The sequence below is a fragment of the Mustela putorius genome, unplaced genomic scaffold, assembly GCF_011764305.1.
Source record: "Mustela putorius furo isolate JIRA1106 unplaced genomic scaffold, ASM1176430v1.1 tig00000596_pilon_pilon_pilon, whole genome shotgun sequence".
Classification (NCBI taxonomy): Eukaryota; Metazoa; Chordata; class Mammalia; order Carnivora; family Mustelidae; genus Mustela; species Mustela putorius.
In genome coordinates, this window is record NW_025421428.1 from 3,899,739 (window position 1) to 3,914,556 (window position 14,818).

Here is a 14,818-nt window from a genome sequence, read left to right on the forward strand (position 1 = left end):
AGCTGCCACACTCATCGTCCCTAAGGAGAAGGTTACACGATCCTCAACTGAGTCCTCTTGCCAGTAGCCCGCACCAACTTGAAGTTTTTACTCACTTTTTATCTGCTTGCTCTATCGATTACTGAAAGAAGGATTGTGGAGCCATCTCAGAATCAAATTCTCCGGCGCCTCCCTACAGCCTGGATGATGATTGCAAACTCATGTACTCTTCCCAAATTCCGGACCCGCAGGAACAGTGGCATAAGTGGTTTTTGTTGTTTTAAGTCACAGAGTTTTGGGAGAGTTTGTTATGCAGCAACAGGTCGCTAATATCCCGGGATTGATCCGATATATAAAGAGAAGCAAAGATATTACCAACTAATGGAAGCCAGATTTCTCATCACTGGAGAAAGAAATGCAAATATGGAAAAGGAGAAAATTAGAAAGACCTTGTGGTGTCAGATAGAAATTCAAGCTCTTGGTTGTTCGTATCTGTACATAGAGGTTGAGTGGATATAGATGTGAGTGTGTGGGGTGGAGGGGATGTGTAGATACACGTGGATAAACACACACATACTCCCAGCTCTGTCCACTGAGAAAACAGCAGAACGGTAACATACCAGAGGTAGTGGGCACACATGGTGACATACCAGAGGTAGTGGGCACACATGGTGACATACCAGAGGTAGTGGGCACACATGGTGACATACCAGAGGTAGTGGGCACACTTAGTGGGTTTTTATTTTATTCTTATTTTCTTTCTTAGTGGGTTTTTTTAAAAAAGATTTTATTTATTTATTTGACAGTCAGAGATCACAAGTAGGCAGAGAGGCAGACAGAGAGGGGTAGGGAAGCAGGCTCCCTGCTGAGCTGAGAGCCCGATGCGGGGCTCAATCCCGGGACCCTGGGATCATGACCAAAGGCAGAGGCTTTAACCCACTGAGACATCCAGGTGCCCCTCTTAGTGGGTTTTGAAATACAATTTTCTATTAGGGGTACATGGGTGGTTTAGTCCTTTAAGCGGATGACTTGATTTTGGCTCAGATCATGATCTCTGGGTCCTGGGATCAAGCCCTGTGTTGGACTCTGCCCTCAGTGGGTTTGAGGATTCTCTCTCTCTCCCTCTGGCCTGGCCCATGCACTCTCTCTCAAATAAAACTTTAAATTAAAAGAAAAGATTTTATTTATTTATTTGAGAGAGAGAGAGAGCATACAAGAGCATGGGGGTGGGTAGAGGAAGGGCAGGCTCAGTTAGTTAAGCATCTGCTAGGCTCAGGTCATGATCCCAGGATCCTGGGATTGACCAGGGAGCCTGCTTCTCCCTCTACCTCTACCCCCTGCCTTTCTCTCTCTCCTCAAATAAATAAAATCTAGTAAATAAACCAATTAACTAAAAAAATAAATTTGAAAATTTCATTCTCCATTAAAAAGAATCAAGTCTCCTTAGGGAAATGACTGATTTCAGGGCAGGGAAAAAACCAAAATGAGCCTGAAATGTCAAATTGCAACCAAAAGTAAGCAAGTGTACAAAGAATAAGGCAAAAAATCTAAAGGAGTGCCCCCTGGCCATGTCTGAAAATATCTAAGTGTCAAAGTATCGACATTAATAAACCAGTATTGGTCATATTGATATAACCCATTGAATGACACAGGAATCCATGACTGTATATCAATAGCAATAAATAAATGAGTATGTTGAAAGCTTGATAAAGAGTTGGATATTTATATATTCAAAGTAACTTCCCCACAAAAATGCTCTTGAATTACAAATGGGAAAAGAGTAATTTTATAGTGGGGATGCCTAACAGACACCATCTTAAATCAAGCTATCAGAAATGACACAAGTGGGCGCCTGGGTGGCTCAGTGGGTTAAGCCGCTGCCTTCAGCTCAGGTCATGATCTCAGGGTCCTGGGATCGAGTCCCGCATCGGGCTCTCTGCTCAGCAGGAAGCCTGCTTCCCTCTCTCTCTCTCTGCCTGCCTGCCTCTCCATCTACTTGTGATTTCTCTCTGTCAAATAAATAAATAAAATCTTTAAAAAAAAAAAAAAAAAAAAAAAAAAAAAAAAAAAGAAATGACACAAGTGACAATCCAGAATCACCTGTTAAGATGCAATGGAAAAAATGCAGGATCCCCGTGATGTTCCTGTGGATGTAGGAAGGTTTCCCCAATTTTTTATCTGAGTGTGCTATCAATTACTGGAAGAAGGATTATGGGTTTATCTGTTTCTCCTTTTTGTTCTCTAAATTCTGCCTTCTAGATTTTGAAGCTACCTTATTAGTTGCATACAAGTTTGGAAGTATTGTATCTGCTCGATGAATTGAACATATTTTTCCCACTGTGAATAGCTCTCTTTATCTTTAGCATTACTTTTCTTTTCACTGTAAACTCTACTTTTGCTGACATTAATGTAACTACACCAGTTTACTTTGGGTTAGTATTTTATATATAATTTTTTCCATCTTTTTCCTCTTTTCATTTCTGTATCCTTATATTGGACATGTCTGCTTCATAAGCAGCATATGATTGGGTTCTATTCATTTTTTATCCAATGTCTCCATGCTTATCTTTCAACTGGAGTATTTAATCTGCTTACATTTAATATAATTGCTGACATATTTTGCTTTATGTCTCCCACTTTCCTGTTTGTTCTCTGTTTGTCCCACTTCTTCTCTGTTGCTTTTGTCTCCTTTCTTGCCCTCTCTTGCCAACCTGAAAGTACATACCCAGCAAAGCTACTCTTTTGAAAATGAAAATGAAGCAGAGGTATTCCAGGCAAATAAAAACCATAATAATTTGTCACCAGCTCACCCCCATCAAAGGAATTAGGAAAAGATGGTTTCCAGGCAGGAGAAAATGGATCCCAGACAGAAACTTGGAGATGCAGGAAGAAATGATGGCCAATAGAGAGAGAAAATATGTGGTTAATCTAAACTAATATTGTCTGTATAAAACAATAATAATATTCTCTTGTGGAATTTGAAATATATAAAGAATTAAAATACCAAATGGCACCAGATGACAATAGCATGTAAGTCAGGAGGGGGTAAATGGAATTTTAAGTGGCTTAAGGTTCCTGCATTTTCCTGCAAGTGGTAAGAGTACTAATTTATGCTAGACTTTAATAAGTCAAGGATGCATATTGTCATCTCTAGGGGAAGCACTGAAAGAATAGAAAACTGGCAAGCTAATAAAGAAATAACATGTAGTAATAAAAAATACCAAATCAATTCAGAGTTAAGTGAGAAAGGAGAGAAAATAAATGTATTTTTTTAACTGAAAAATAAAGTAACATAGAAGAAACTTCAGAGGTAATAAAAATTTTAAATTGGGTAGGGAGCATGTAGTGTTCAATTCAACCTGATTCACATCCTTTACATACATGAGGTAAGTATTGTTTTTTCTCTACTCTATAGTTAATAAAAATAAATTTATTTATTTTTAAAGATTTTATTTATTTGTTAAAGAGAGAGAGAGCACAAGCAGGGAGAGGCAGGCTCCCCGGGGATCGATCCCAGGACCCCTGGATCATGATCTGAGCTGAAGGCAGATGCTTAACCCACTGAGCCACCCAGGTGCCCCAAGTAAAAATAATTTAAAAAGCAAAGCAGGGGCACCTGGGTGGCTCAGTGGGTTAAAGCTTCTGCCTTTGGCTCAGGTCATGATCCCAGGGTCCTGGGATTGAGCCCGACATCAACATCGGGCTCTCTGCTCCGCAGGGAGCCTGCTTCCTCTCCCCTCTCTCTCTGCCTGCCTCTCTGCCTACTTGTGATTTCTCTCTGTCAAATAAATAAAATCTTAAAAAAAAAAAAAAAAGCAAAGCAATTGGCAGAAACTAGGCACATATAATAGGATCTCATTTGTTTATGTATACATAGAGGAAAAATAAGGAACAGGAAACAGAACACAGGTGGGACAAAGGGAAATGTATACAGGAATTTTTTCTGTAGAGGAAAATTTCGAAGCCTATTAGCCAGGATGCAATCCGCGGATGTCTGCGGGGGTGGACGGCCTGGATGCTGGGAGGAAACTCGATCGCAGCTTTGTATGGTCTATCGAGTTTGCCTATCTCTTTCAGTAAGCGTATACTCTTGAAATAATTTTAAACAGCCTGCAAATATACGTCCATTCTGGAAAACAAATTTTAAAAATCTAATGAGAAAAGGACCTGGTGTGCCTTGCAGCCTGGAAGGCCAGTGACCCATCCTGTTCCACCCATCCTGTTCCTTCCCTGGCCCAGCGCTTAGTACTTGGAGTTGAGCGACAGACTTTCCGCCGTGACCCGCCTCGCCCACACGGTGGCGCTGCGGGGCAGGCGCAGCAGCTCCCGGCCCGGGTGGGAGCGGGGGTGGGAGGGAGGGGGGGTGATGTCGCCGCGGGGAGGGGGCGGCGCATCTTCATGAACAGATTTATTTCTTCAGCATCCTGCCGACAGGCTTACCAGGTGGCATCCGGAGCGCTCGCACGCAACAAGTCAATCGCCCCCGTAGGTGGCGGCGCTGCATTCCAGCGCCAGCTGCCGGGCCATTTCCCACGCGGTGGTGCGGCCCAACCCACCTCGCGTGTTAACCGCGGTGCGTGTTAAAAGCCCCGGGGTATCCAGATGACAAGACTGGATTCTCGAAACGTGCCTGTGGGGTTCTGACAGGGCTTGTCACATCATCATTGGGGCCCGGCTCGAGAGGTAGTGAGGTCTAGATCCCTGGAGGTGTGCAAGCCCTACTGACCCACCTCACCTGTGAAGGGGCCTACACGAAGGTGGAGGGGATCTTGCCTTGGATGAGATGATCCTGGGTCTTCCTGGGCTAAGACTGGGTGTTTCCAATTTCTGTCTGTGAATTCTCCCACATGTAAATCTGAGCAGAGCACTGCCTGCTTAAGACATTCCATGGCTCCCCATCGCCCTCAAAGTCCAAACTCCCGAGCCTGACTCCTGAGTTTCTTTCCCATCACCACACCCCTGTCCAAACCACTGCCACCTGGAGGCAGCGTGCCCTGGTTCTAATACACTGACTGCTTCCATTCCATTCCACCTGGCACTCTCTCATCTCTGAGCCTTCAGCAGGCTGTTCCCATCCACTCAAATACTCCCCCGCCATTTTTTTCTTGTCTAACTCTGACTCGTCCTTCAGACCTATAGTTTCAATGTTGCCTCCTCCTAGAAGCCCCCCCCGGATCCCAGCTGCCCACCACCCCATCACCCCCCACCAAGCTTCTTTCTCCAAATACCACTCTGGACTTGATTTATACATTTACTGTTTGCCTCCCCTGGTGGCACCTTGACGGCAGAAGCCAGTCTGCATGGGTCTACCTAGCCTGCTCTCCCACGGCTAGGATGGCATCTACCAGGCGCTCTGTAAATCCGGTCCCTTGAATGTTCAAGAGCGCATATGAATGGCGGGGGCCCCTTCCTTCCACGGTGCCTGAGGGGTCTGACAAAGGCGCTCTGTGGGCTGTAGAGGGGGGGGGACATGGGAGGAACAGCCATAGTTACGACAGACAGCTCCTTCAGAGGAACCGCTGGGCTCCCCCTGGGCTCCTGCTGCCAGGCAAGAAAAACCACAACAGCTAGAAGCTGCTGGGCCCCTCCCCAGCACGCGGCGTGTGGCTGGACACAGGCGGGCCTCGAGCTGCAGCAAAGAAAGGGATGGGTGAGGGGCTCAGCTCCACCCAGCTCTGCCCAGCATCCTCCTGCACAGGGAGGTCCCTTCCAACCCCGACGCCCAGCCCACGTGCACACTGACATCGGACATCTCCCCTGGAACACCCTGCGCACCCTAAACTCATCGAATTAATCACCCGTCTCCAAATTGCTTCTCCTGCTGGCTCCTCACTCCCTACACTGCACCCCCACCACTCACCCAGCCCCAGAGCCTGGTCTCTAATCAAGGACCCCACCATCTGCTTTGCCATCTCTCCAGGGTCCTGTGAGGACAGCGCTCCCTCCGCGTCGGCCCCTCCCGCGCTCCACATTACAGCCAGACTTTCTTCCTTTCAGTTCCTCAAACAAGCTGACTGCTCTCTCCTCTTGACCTTGGGCTGACCCCTCAGCCTGGACACCCCCTTTCTACGTGGCAAACGTGTCTGTGTCCCTCTGGTTCCTGCATAGACGCTCTTCCTCCAGGAAGCCCCCCCAGGTCAGGTGCTCTACCTCAGGGGTCCCACGGTTACTTGGGCTTTCCCGTCTCTGCCCAGCTCGTGCTGTGTTGTCAAACCTGGTGGTCACTGTTGTGTCCCCAGCTCGCTGGGCTGCTCAGTACCACCTGACCCAGCTGGTCCTGTCCTCTTGCCCAAACCCCTTTTGCCCTGGTGGATGGACAGAGGGAGGGAGGGATGGGCGAGTAGGGGGACAGGTGGGGGGCTGGCTGAATATGGAGAGATGGAGGAAGGCGTTGACGCGCAGGTGTGCCTCTGGAACCCACAGTCCTCGAGGAGTGCTTGAGAGGCCGCGGTCCCAGATCCTGACTGGCCCCCGTAGGCCTCTCTAGGCCCCAGAGGATTTGCTCTGCTTGTTCCCAGTGGTGAGGAGAAAGTGCTCCAGAATGCCACACTGATCCGCATTTTAAGTTCTGGTGCCTTTTGACACAGCATTTCCGCTTCTGAGGATCTCTCCATCAGGACTGCCAGCACGGGGACACAGAAATAGGTACAGTGTCGAGAAGGTCGTGGCAGGGCTGCTTGTAATCCTGTGACACGGGGACCAGCTTGGCAGTCCGTCAGTGGGCCCCTGCTGGTGAGGTTTGCTCGGCGGCTGGTGCGAGGGTCCAGAGGACATATCCATGTGCCTAGGAGGGAAGATTCGGGGTTGAGTTGCTAAGTGACAAAAGCATAGTTATACAGGATGCGCTACGTGTGGTATGAATAAATACACTGTATGTGTGTGTGTGTGTGTGTGTGTGTGTGTGTCCTTGTGCACAGGAAAGAGGTTGGGCCCTCACACTCTCCCGCCTCCTAACCATGGTCACCCCGGGGTATACAGTGGGATCGGAAAGGCCATTTCTTTACTAGTCTCTCTACCGCACCAACTTTTCCTGTAACAAGAAGCCTGTATTCCTATGTCATTGGACATCACGTTTAAAGAGATCGTCTCACTGTACCTTTCAACACTTGACTTGATGGCAGTTGGGTTGGGTGGGAAGGTGGGTGGATGGGTGAGTGGCGAGTTCCCCCAGGGCGGTGGGTGTGGGATGTGTCACCAAGCGCTGACCCAGCCTCCCCTGGGCTTTCAAGGCTCACTTCTACCCAACAATCTCCCAGGATTCCCAAACACATAGAGGGGGGGGGGGGCAGGGGGGAGTTGGGGGAGCAGCAAACTGCGGCCTGCAGGCCAGATCCAGCCCAACAGCTGTTTCTGCATCGCCCCTGGGCTAAGGATACTTTTTACATTTGTAAATGGCCGGGAAGTAATCAAAAGGAGAATGCCATTTCATGACACAGGATAATTATGTGACCATCAAATTTCAGTGTCACCAAATAAAGTTTTGTTGGAACAGAGCCATGCCCGTTCATGTAGGCATCCTCTCCGGCCGCTTCCGAGCTCCAACGGTAGAGAAAATAGGACGGAGGCCGAACGGCCTGCAGAACCCGGGTGTTTACTGTCTGGCCCTTTGCAGACACAGCGTGCGGATCCCTGATAGCTTCTGTCCCAAGCAAATCAGTGGGCTAAGTGGACCCACGGCTTGGCCTTTGCTCTCGGGTCTGTGCCCTCTCCAGGCGCTCTCTCTCTGCCTCCTGCCTTTTTCTACCTGCTGGAAAAGTAGCCATCCTGAATTATCCTTGCAAACTCACCAGCAACCAGCGGGGAGAGCTCCCTCTGGTGGTCCCCACGTCTGGCCGATGCCCAGCTGCAGGTACACCCGCCTTTGCACCATCCCACCACCCCTGTCCCAGTGGGGATCCTCAGGGGCAGGGACTGATTCATTCCTGGGTCTCGGGCTCCAGTTGGCCAAGTGGCATGAATTGCCGTCATTGCTTTGTGGGCAAAGTGCTTCCAGGCTTCATGGTTTTTCCCCTGACTCACCACAAAACCTGAAAGCTAGCCAGGAAGCATGGGTGGGAGTGGGGGGTGAGGTTCAGGGGGAGTGCAGCGAGCTGAGCTCATGGGAGGCAGGAGGCGGGGGGTGTTCTGATGATCATAGGGGCTCTTTCCAGGGCAAAATCACGTGGTGCGACCATGGAGAGCAAAGCAGACCAGCGCAGAGCAGTAGCAGGAGGACATAACCTGACTCGAGTGGGGACCTGACTTTGGAGTCAGAGGGAATTGACCTCCTGACAGAGAGTGAGTTCCCCATCTCTGAAGGTAAGCAAGCAGAGTTCGGATCAAGAATGTTATAGAGGAGATTCCTGCCCTCTCAGGGGACTGCACTGGATAAGCCTCTAACCTAGGGCTCTTAGAAGCCTGGGGTCCTCTCAGGGCAAAGATCAGGCACTTTGGGGCCAGGCATAGGGCCGAGATCTGGGGGTTTGGGGAGAAGACGAAAAGGACTATCTTTGCCAGCTGCTGAAGATCCACCCCCCCTTCATGCCAGCCTGTGTCTCAACCCTGCTGCCCACATGTGGGGCCTACCCACATCAGCAGGACTTCTCAGATGGACCTCAAGGCAGGGCTCTGGGACCCGGCAGCTAGGATTTCTTGATGGAGACCATGGTTCATCACAAAATTGATGACTTCACAGAACCCTGGGGACCATGACCACTGTCCCCATCCTCTCAACCCTGGAAATCCCCGAACTCCTGGCACTGACCTAGAGCTCGCCTCCTTCCGGGAAAGATCTGAAGTTCCTTAATGAGAATCCAGCTTCACATTTGTAGGAGGAAGGAAGGAGGAAGCCTTCCTCCTTCCGCAGGAGGAAGCCACGGCACTCTGTGGTTCAGAGTCCAGGCCTTGGAGCCTGCTGCGGCCACCAGGGGCAAGTTACCAACCTTCCCAACAGGGCTGTGGACGACTTGAATTTCTCATCTGGCCCCAGATTTTTGGGACCTGCTTCGGCCATCTCTTTGCCATGTGAGGCCGATGAGCGTCTCTGGCCCCTGCTGTCCTGCTGTCCTCAGTGTTTAGGATTCTCGGAGAGCACATGGGAGCTCACGAGGGCTCCACAAGGGCCCCGTGCACACCCAGGGCTGCCGTCATTGGAAGGAGCCCAGCCCCTTCTTCCCCGGTGGAGGTGACGACAGGGCCAGCCCGGGACACGCCCTCATGCCCCGCTGGTTGCCTCACGCCTTGTCCAAAGTTGCCAACCCTCAGTTCTGAGGCCTTTCAGTGAGCCACAGAAACAGAGCCGCCCCTCTCCTTAAATATAGGAGATGATGAAGGACAGTTGTTTGGAGAAGAAGAGGGCGGCCGGGAGGGAAATCGAACCACCAAAGGCTGGCCTGTCCCATCTCTGAGCCTCCCTGCCCCCCGTACCCAGACACACCCCCAGGAAGCCCCACCGGGTGCTACTGTGGGGCCAGTGGGGACTTCCAGCTGGGCTGACACAGCCTCGAGCCCCAGCTTGGAGTAGCCTCTCAGTGTTCCCATCTATGAAATGGGACTCAGAAAACCTGCCATGGAGAGCCGATGAGTGACATGCAGAGAACACTCGATTCACAGTATCTGCGTGGCCGCCGAGGGGAGAACCTCTGGTCTCCCCGCTGGGGCCCAGCCTGTGATGAGAAGGGAAGGCCCGGTCCCACCAGATAGGCGTTAAGAGAACGGGAGACACATAGGAGTCCACACGTGAGGTGTCCTGGGGCTCAGCGGGAGCCCCCAGATTGTGTGCTTGTAGATCAGGGCCAGAGGCAGTAGGGGAAGGATGAGCATTACAGCGGACGCTTAGTTCCTCCACAGAGGTTTTGTCCCATGCATATTTATTGGGGGCCCAGGACGCTGGGCACAGTTCCAGGTGTTGGGGGTCCAGCATGGTGCTCGCATGGAAGCCAGGGCCAACAGACAGGACACAAATATATAAGACAATGTCACATGGGATGCTAAGTGTCAGGAAGAAAACCCAAAAGTTGGGGGGAGGGGCAGGGATGGCGAGAGAGTGATGAGAAGGGGGGGGGGGCATGATATCTCAGGGAAACCAAAGCTCTGAGAAGGGGAATCACTTGCCCAGGGTGGCCCAGCCGGTAAATGGGGAGCTGGGATTACCTGTCCTCAGCCCCGACACTCAGCCAGGAGGCTCCTGAGTGGGCTCTGGCCCACGCTGGCTTGTGTTCTGGAGAGGGGCTGTGCAGGGTCAGCTCAGGAACCCCGGAAGAGCCAGACACTGTGGGCTCCCCACGGGCTCCATTTGGGCTTGAGCAGCAGGATTTAGCTAGAAAACCAGCACTCAGGGGAGAGAAGGGCTAAAGCTCTCACGGCAAAGAATGGGGGCCGTTCCGTGTGGTAGGACAGTGTCGCCTGGCCTTACTCCTTGCATCTGCCTGGCGAACTCCTCTGCATCCCTCCCAGTCCCATTCAGCTGGACCCTCCTCTGCAAGGCTTTCCCGATTCTGCTGACCAGATGGCTCCCCGTACATACGCTCTTCTAGCCTTCACACCCTTGGGTTTCTGCTCTTCCCGTAGGTCTCTGGCTCCCCGGCTCAGTCCAGTCTCGGGTGTGGCAGGGGCAGAGAGAGCGAGTGGTGCCAAGAACGCATCGTCCCCAGCAGGGAAGGCAGTGGACTAGCTGACCACGGGGAGTCCGCGGCCAGGCACCCCTTCTCCCTGCTCCTTCCTGCTGGCTTCTCTCCAGGGACACACAGCTTGGGGCCAGCTGCCATCAGTGACTCCTAGTTCCCTGTCTTTACACAGAGTGACAAGTCCTGTCTGGAACCGGGGGATTCCTACCACCGCTGGAGCTGGGGCGTGCATCGGGCTGGCACGCTGGGCTACGTCCGGTGCTCTAGCGACCCCCTCTAGACTCATTGCCCCCCACCCCAACCCCACTCCACTCCAGCCTGTCGCCATGGCCTCCTGGATGTCTCCATGTGTCCGTGTGAATTTCCCGCAACACAGTTTCTGGGTCTCCCCCAGCTCCATACACCAATCTGCAAGCCTTGGCGTCTGCCTAGTCCTTTCTCATCCTTTTCTCCATGTCTGATTGGCCTGCAGCGCCTAGGGCCCTACTGGATCTTGAATGCATTTGCCTTTCTCTGTCCACTCTGGCCCTCTTGGGGTCACCTTGCCCACAGCAGCCTTTCAGGTCCCTTTCCTGCTTCAGCCTGCAGTAGCTCCCACCCCCCCACACCCCGCCACAAGCCCCTCCACGAAGCTGCCTCCGTGCCCTTTCTCTGCTCTGTGACTGTTCCCCTGACTGTCCACCCAGGCCCAGTCACACTGGTCATTGTCCTGTCCCTCCCGCTCACCAAGCTCACGCCCACCTCAAGGACTTTGCGGTCGCTTTGTCCAGTGCCGGTTGCTTTCCCTGCACATGGCAGCCAGGTCACGGCTCAGATGTCACGCTCTCGGAGATGTCTTCCCTGACCACCACCCAGCTGCAAAAAGGGCTCTGTCATGCTCTATCATGTGGCCCTGATGAGCACTCCTCTCTGTGTGACACTGCACCTGTGTCCCGCTGGCTAGGACGTCACTGCCGCAAGAGCAGGGATAAGGTTGTCCTACGCCCTAACAGAGCCATGCACAAAAGCAGTGCATGAGCAGGAGAAGGAGTCAAAGAACCAGATGGGGCTCGGATGCCCCTTGTTGCCACTCCAGGAATGTACACATGCTGGCAGTTTTGGACCCCGAGAATTCACATCTAGGTTTTTACCCTAGGGAGGTCAAGTGACGGATGCGCAGAGAATGTTCGCGATACCCATCCCAGTATTGGCTCTGGCGACAGTCTGGGTGTCCATCATTAGGGCACTGGCTCAAAGCAGGTACAGCCCAGCTCCCACAGAGCTGCCAAGAAGGAGGCCGATCTGTTTGGCATCACTGTGTCGTCAAGGGAAGGACCTGGAGACCCATGCTCCAGACGCATTTATTGCAAAGGAATCCCTGAGCTCCGAGGTCTGGTTGCACGGAAACAGAGCTAATTCATAAAAACAGAGAAATGAATTGGGAAGGTGTGGGAGCCGCCAGGTTCCTCCAGCTCTGACCTTGACCTGTGAGACAGCGCTGGCCTGGGAAGGAAGTACCTGGCTCTGGCTCACTCCGCTGCCTGGGGGCCCAGCCGGACCTGGAGCCCAGGCCCCCTTCCCACTGAGCCATGGCCTCGTGCTCTCAGTGGGCCCTGGAGCACAGCCCGGGGAGGAATGCATCCTGCCCCCCACCCAAGCCCCTCGAGGCAAGTCCCTTCTTTCAAAACCTCAGCTTCCTTGACTGTACAAGGGGCTCCTATTCTCCCCCACCTGCCTTCCCCACATTGAGGCTGTTAGGATGCCCAAAGAGGAGAATTACTCTTCACGGAGTACTTCACAGGTGCCCGGTCTGGTCCGGTCCTGCCGTAAGGCTCAGACCCCGCCATGAGGAAACACTACAGGAACAGCATTCTACCCGTGAGACTCCCAAGGAGGCTGGCTCGTGTCACCCAGTTAGTAAGTGGCAGAGTCGGGTTAGAAGCCTAGAGGGTCTAGAGGGTAATGCCCCTACTCTACCTAGAATGTGACCCCAAAGCCCCCAAAAGCTTCAGGGCCCCGGAGAGCTGACAGGAGAGCTGGACCTGAGCTCATTTGCTGACTGGTGGTCTCAGGGCCCACCCCTTCACGCCTAGATGCCTCCCCACAGGGCAGCCCGCCCCCCACGCCCGCCGAGAGGAGAGTCTGAGAGCTGGATGCCCGCAGTTGCCTGGGTAGGGCCTGGCCTCCCTGTAATTAAGGCAGCGGGAGGCTGGAAGCTGAGAGCTCTGGCAGCCGAGGTTGGAGTGGGGGTGAAGGGTGACCCCGAGGCTGGGCCGACCACGTCAGCACCCACTGGCTGCTCTGGGAGCAGCTGGGCCGCACAGGGTGGCTGGGAGGGGCCCAGACGGGTGTTTGCTTCGTGTCGTCCCCGGCCTGGGCCCTCCTGCCAGCCTCCCAGCTTGTCCCCCTGTCCCCCCAGCTCCCTTCTCTTGCTGTCCCCTCTGCCTGGGCACCAAAACCAGGGCATGTCTCCAAAAAGCTAGTCGCAAAGGTGTAGCTTGTAATGATCTCACAGTGCTGGGGGGCAGAAAGCTTTCTCCTGCTTTGTGTGTTTGTGTGTTTGTTTTATGTCGGAGATCTCTCTCTCCTGCTTTTAGTGCAGAGCGTTACAAAGCCTGGGAAGGGGCTGCTAGCAGGAATTCCCAGGCATTCCTTAGAAAGGAGGCCTCTAGAATGCCTTCTGAGGCTACCTGACACCAGCTCCAAGACTGTGGTTCCGGGTCCTCCCCACTCCAACCCCAACCAGCGCATCTCCGTGACCTTCTTCCAGGGTCTTGTCATTCCCACTGCAATGCCCCCTTCCATGCCTCTGCCTGTGCCAGTCCCTCTGCCTGGGATGCCCTTACCTTCCCCTGCTCAGCCCATGCAAATCCTGGTCTTCTCTTGCTCTCCAGTTCACATGCCTCCTCACCCAGGCAGCCTTCCCTGATTGGGCCAAAATGGTGCACTTCTCCCACAAGCCTATGGCGTTGGTCTGTATTCTGGGTTGAATGTAGATTGAATGAATTACTGCATCTCTGTCCTCCCCGCTGTCCCCCAGCACCAAGGCTGTCACTTCCCTGGGGCCCAGGCCTGCCCTTGAGGCCACCTGCCACCTTGGATGAGTCACTTCTGTCCAGGCTGCACTGTCCTCATCTGTAAAACAGGACAGCAGAGCTTCTATGAGGGACCACCGGGCAGTGCATGAGACCACGTGCCGTAAATGCTCAGAACGGCGGCCGGCCCCTGTGGCCGCTCCCTGAGTGATACCCAGCGTTCCAGCCACTCCCGTGGCTACAGGAGCCAGAGAGGCCTTTCGAAAGATGGCTTGGAATGCATCACTCTCACAGATCATCCTCGGGGTCTGGCCTGAGAACAGCCCCCTGAGGCCCTGCCTGGCTCTCGCCTGTTTCCCTCCCTGGTTCCATCTCCTGGCACCACCTCCTCGATCAGGCTCTGTTCCTACCACCTGGAACTTATCGGGGGGGGTGGGTTCTGAAGACCCCACATACGCTGTCCGCTCAAGGTTCTCAAGCAGGTCCCTCGTTTCGCCTGGCTCGCCTTTCCTCCTCGCTCCCTCCTTCACCCGACTCTTACTCAGCCTTAGGTGCCTGTTTCCAGGAAGCCTTCCCTGACCACCTCCCACAGCCAGGGGAGACATCCCGGCTCTGTTTCTGCAGCACTTCCCCCTCCCTCCCACCTGGCCTTGACCTGCTTACCTTCGGGCTCCACGAGGCCAGACACCGCCGCTGTGCCTTGCTCCTTGCTCGGCGCTGTTAAGCCAGCACCTGGCAGTGTCTGGCGTGGAGTAGATGCTCAGAAAAAAGTTAATGACTAACTGAATGGAGGGATGAGTCAGTTCTGCATCCCCCACACTGCAGGAAATGTCTGTGGAACAGATTTGAGTGGGAGGTTCCAGCAGGGCCTGGGAGAAGCCCCTGGGGTTTGGGCGCTGGGTGGCGAACAGAGCCAAGCCCCCCTCCCCAGCCCCTCCCACGGGTGGGTCAGCCGGGACCACCCCCCACAGACCCTGGGGGCCCCAGAGCCAGCTTCCAGATGCTAAGCCCCAGCTCAGCCTCACCTCTTAGCTTTTCCATCTGCACAGCCCCGGCCAGACCCCGCAGCCAGCGTCGCAGGCAGCCAGGCCAATCGTCCCGGCGTCTTCCTATTTTAGACATCTCGCTGCCTCGGTCCCTTCTAATGTTTCCAGCCCGGCTGCGGGGGGAGGAAAAAGAGGTTACTGCTACTTTAAATGTACTGTATGAAGGCGAGGGCTG

General features: G+C 53.3%; 1 long non-coding RNA gene across 1 annotated transcript; it reads right to left on the reverse strand.

Moving 5' to 3' along the window:
- Window positions 1-3,824: 3,824 nt before the first annotated feature.
- LOC123392776 lies at window positions 3,825-14,818 on the reverse strand. The gene is made up of 2 exons (XR_006607424.1): window positions 14,261-14,818; window positions 3,825-6,763 (listed from the first exon to the last, which is right to left on the reverse strand). It is a non-coding gene; the product is annotated as an uncharacterized LOC123392776 (long non-coding RNA).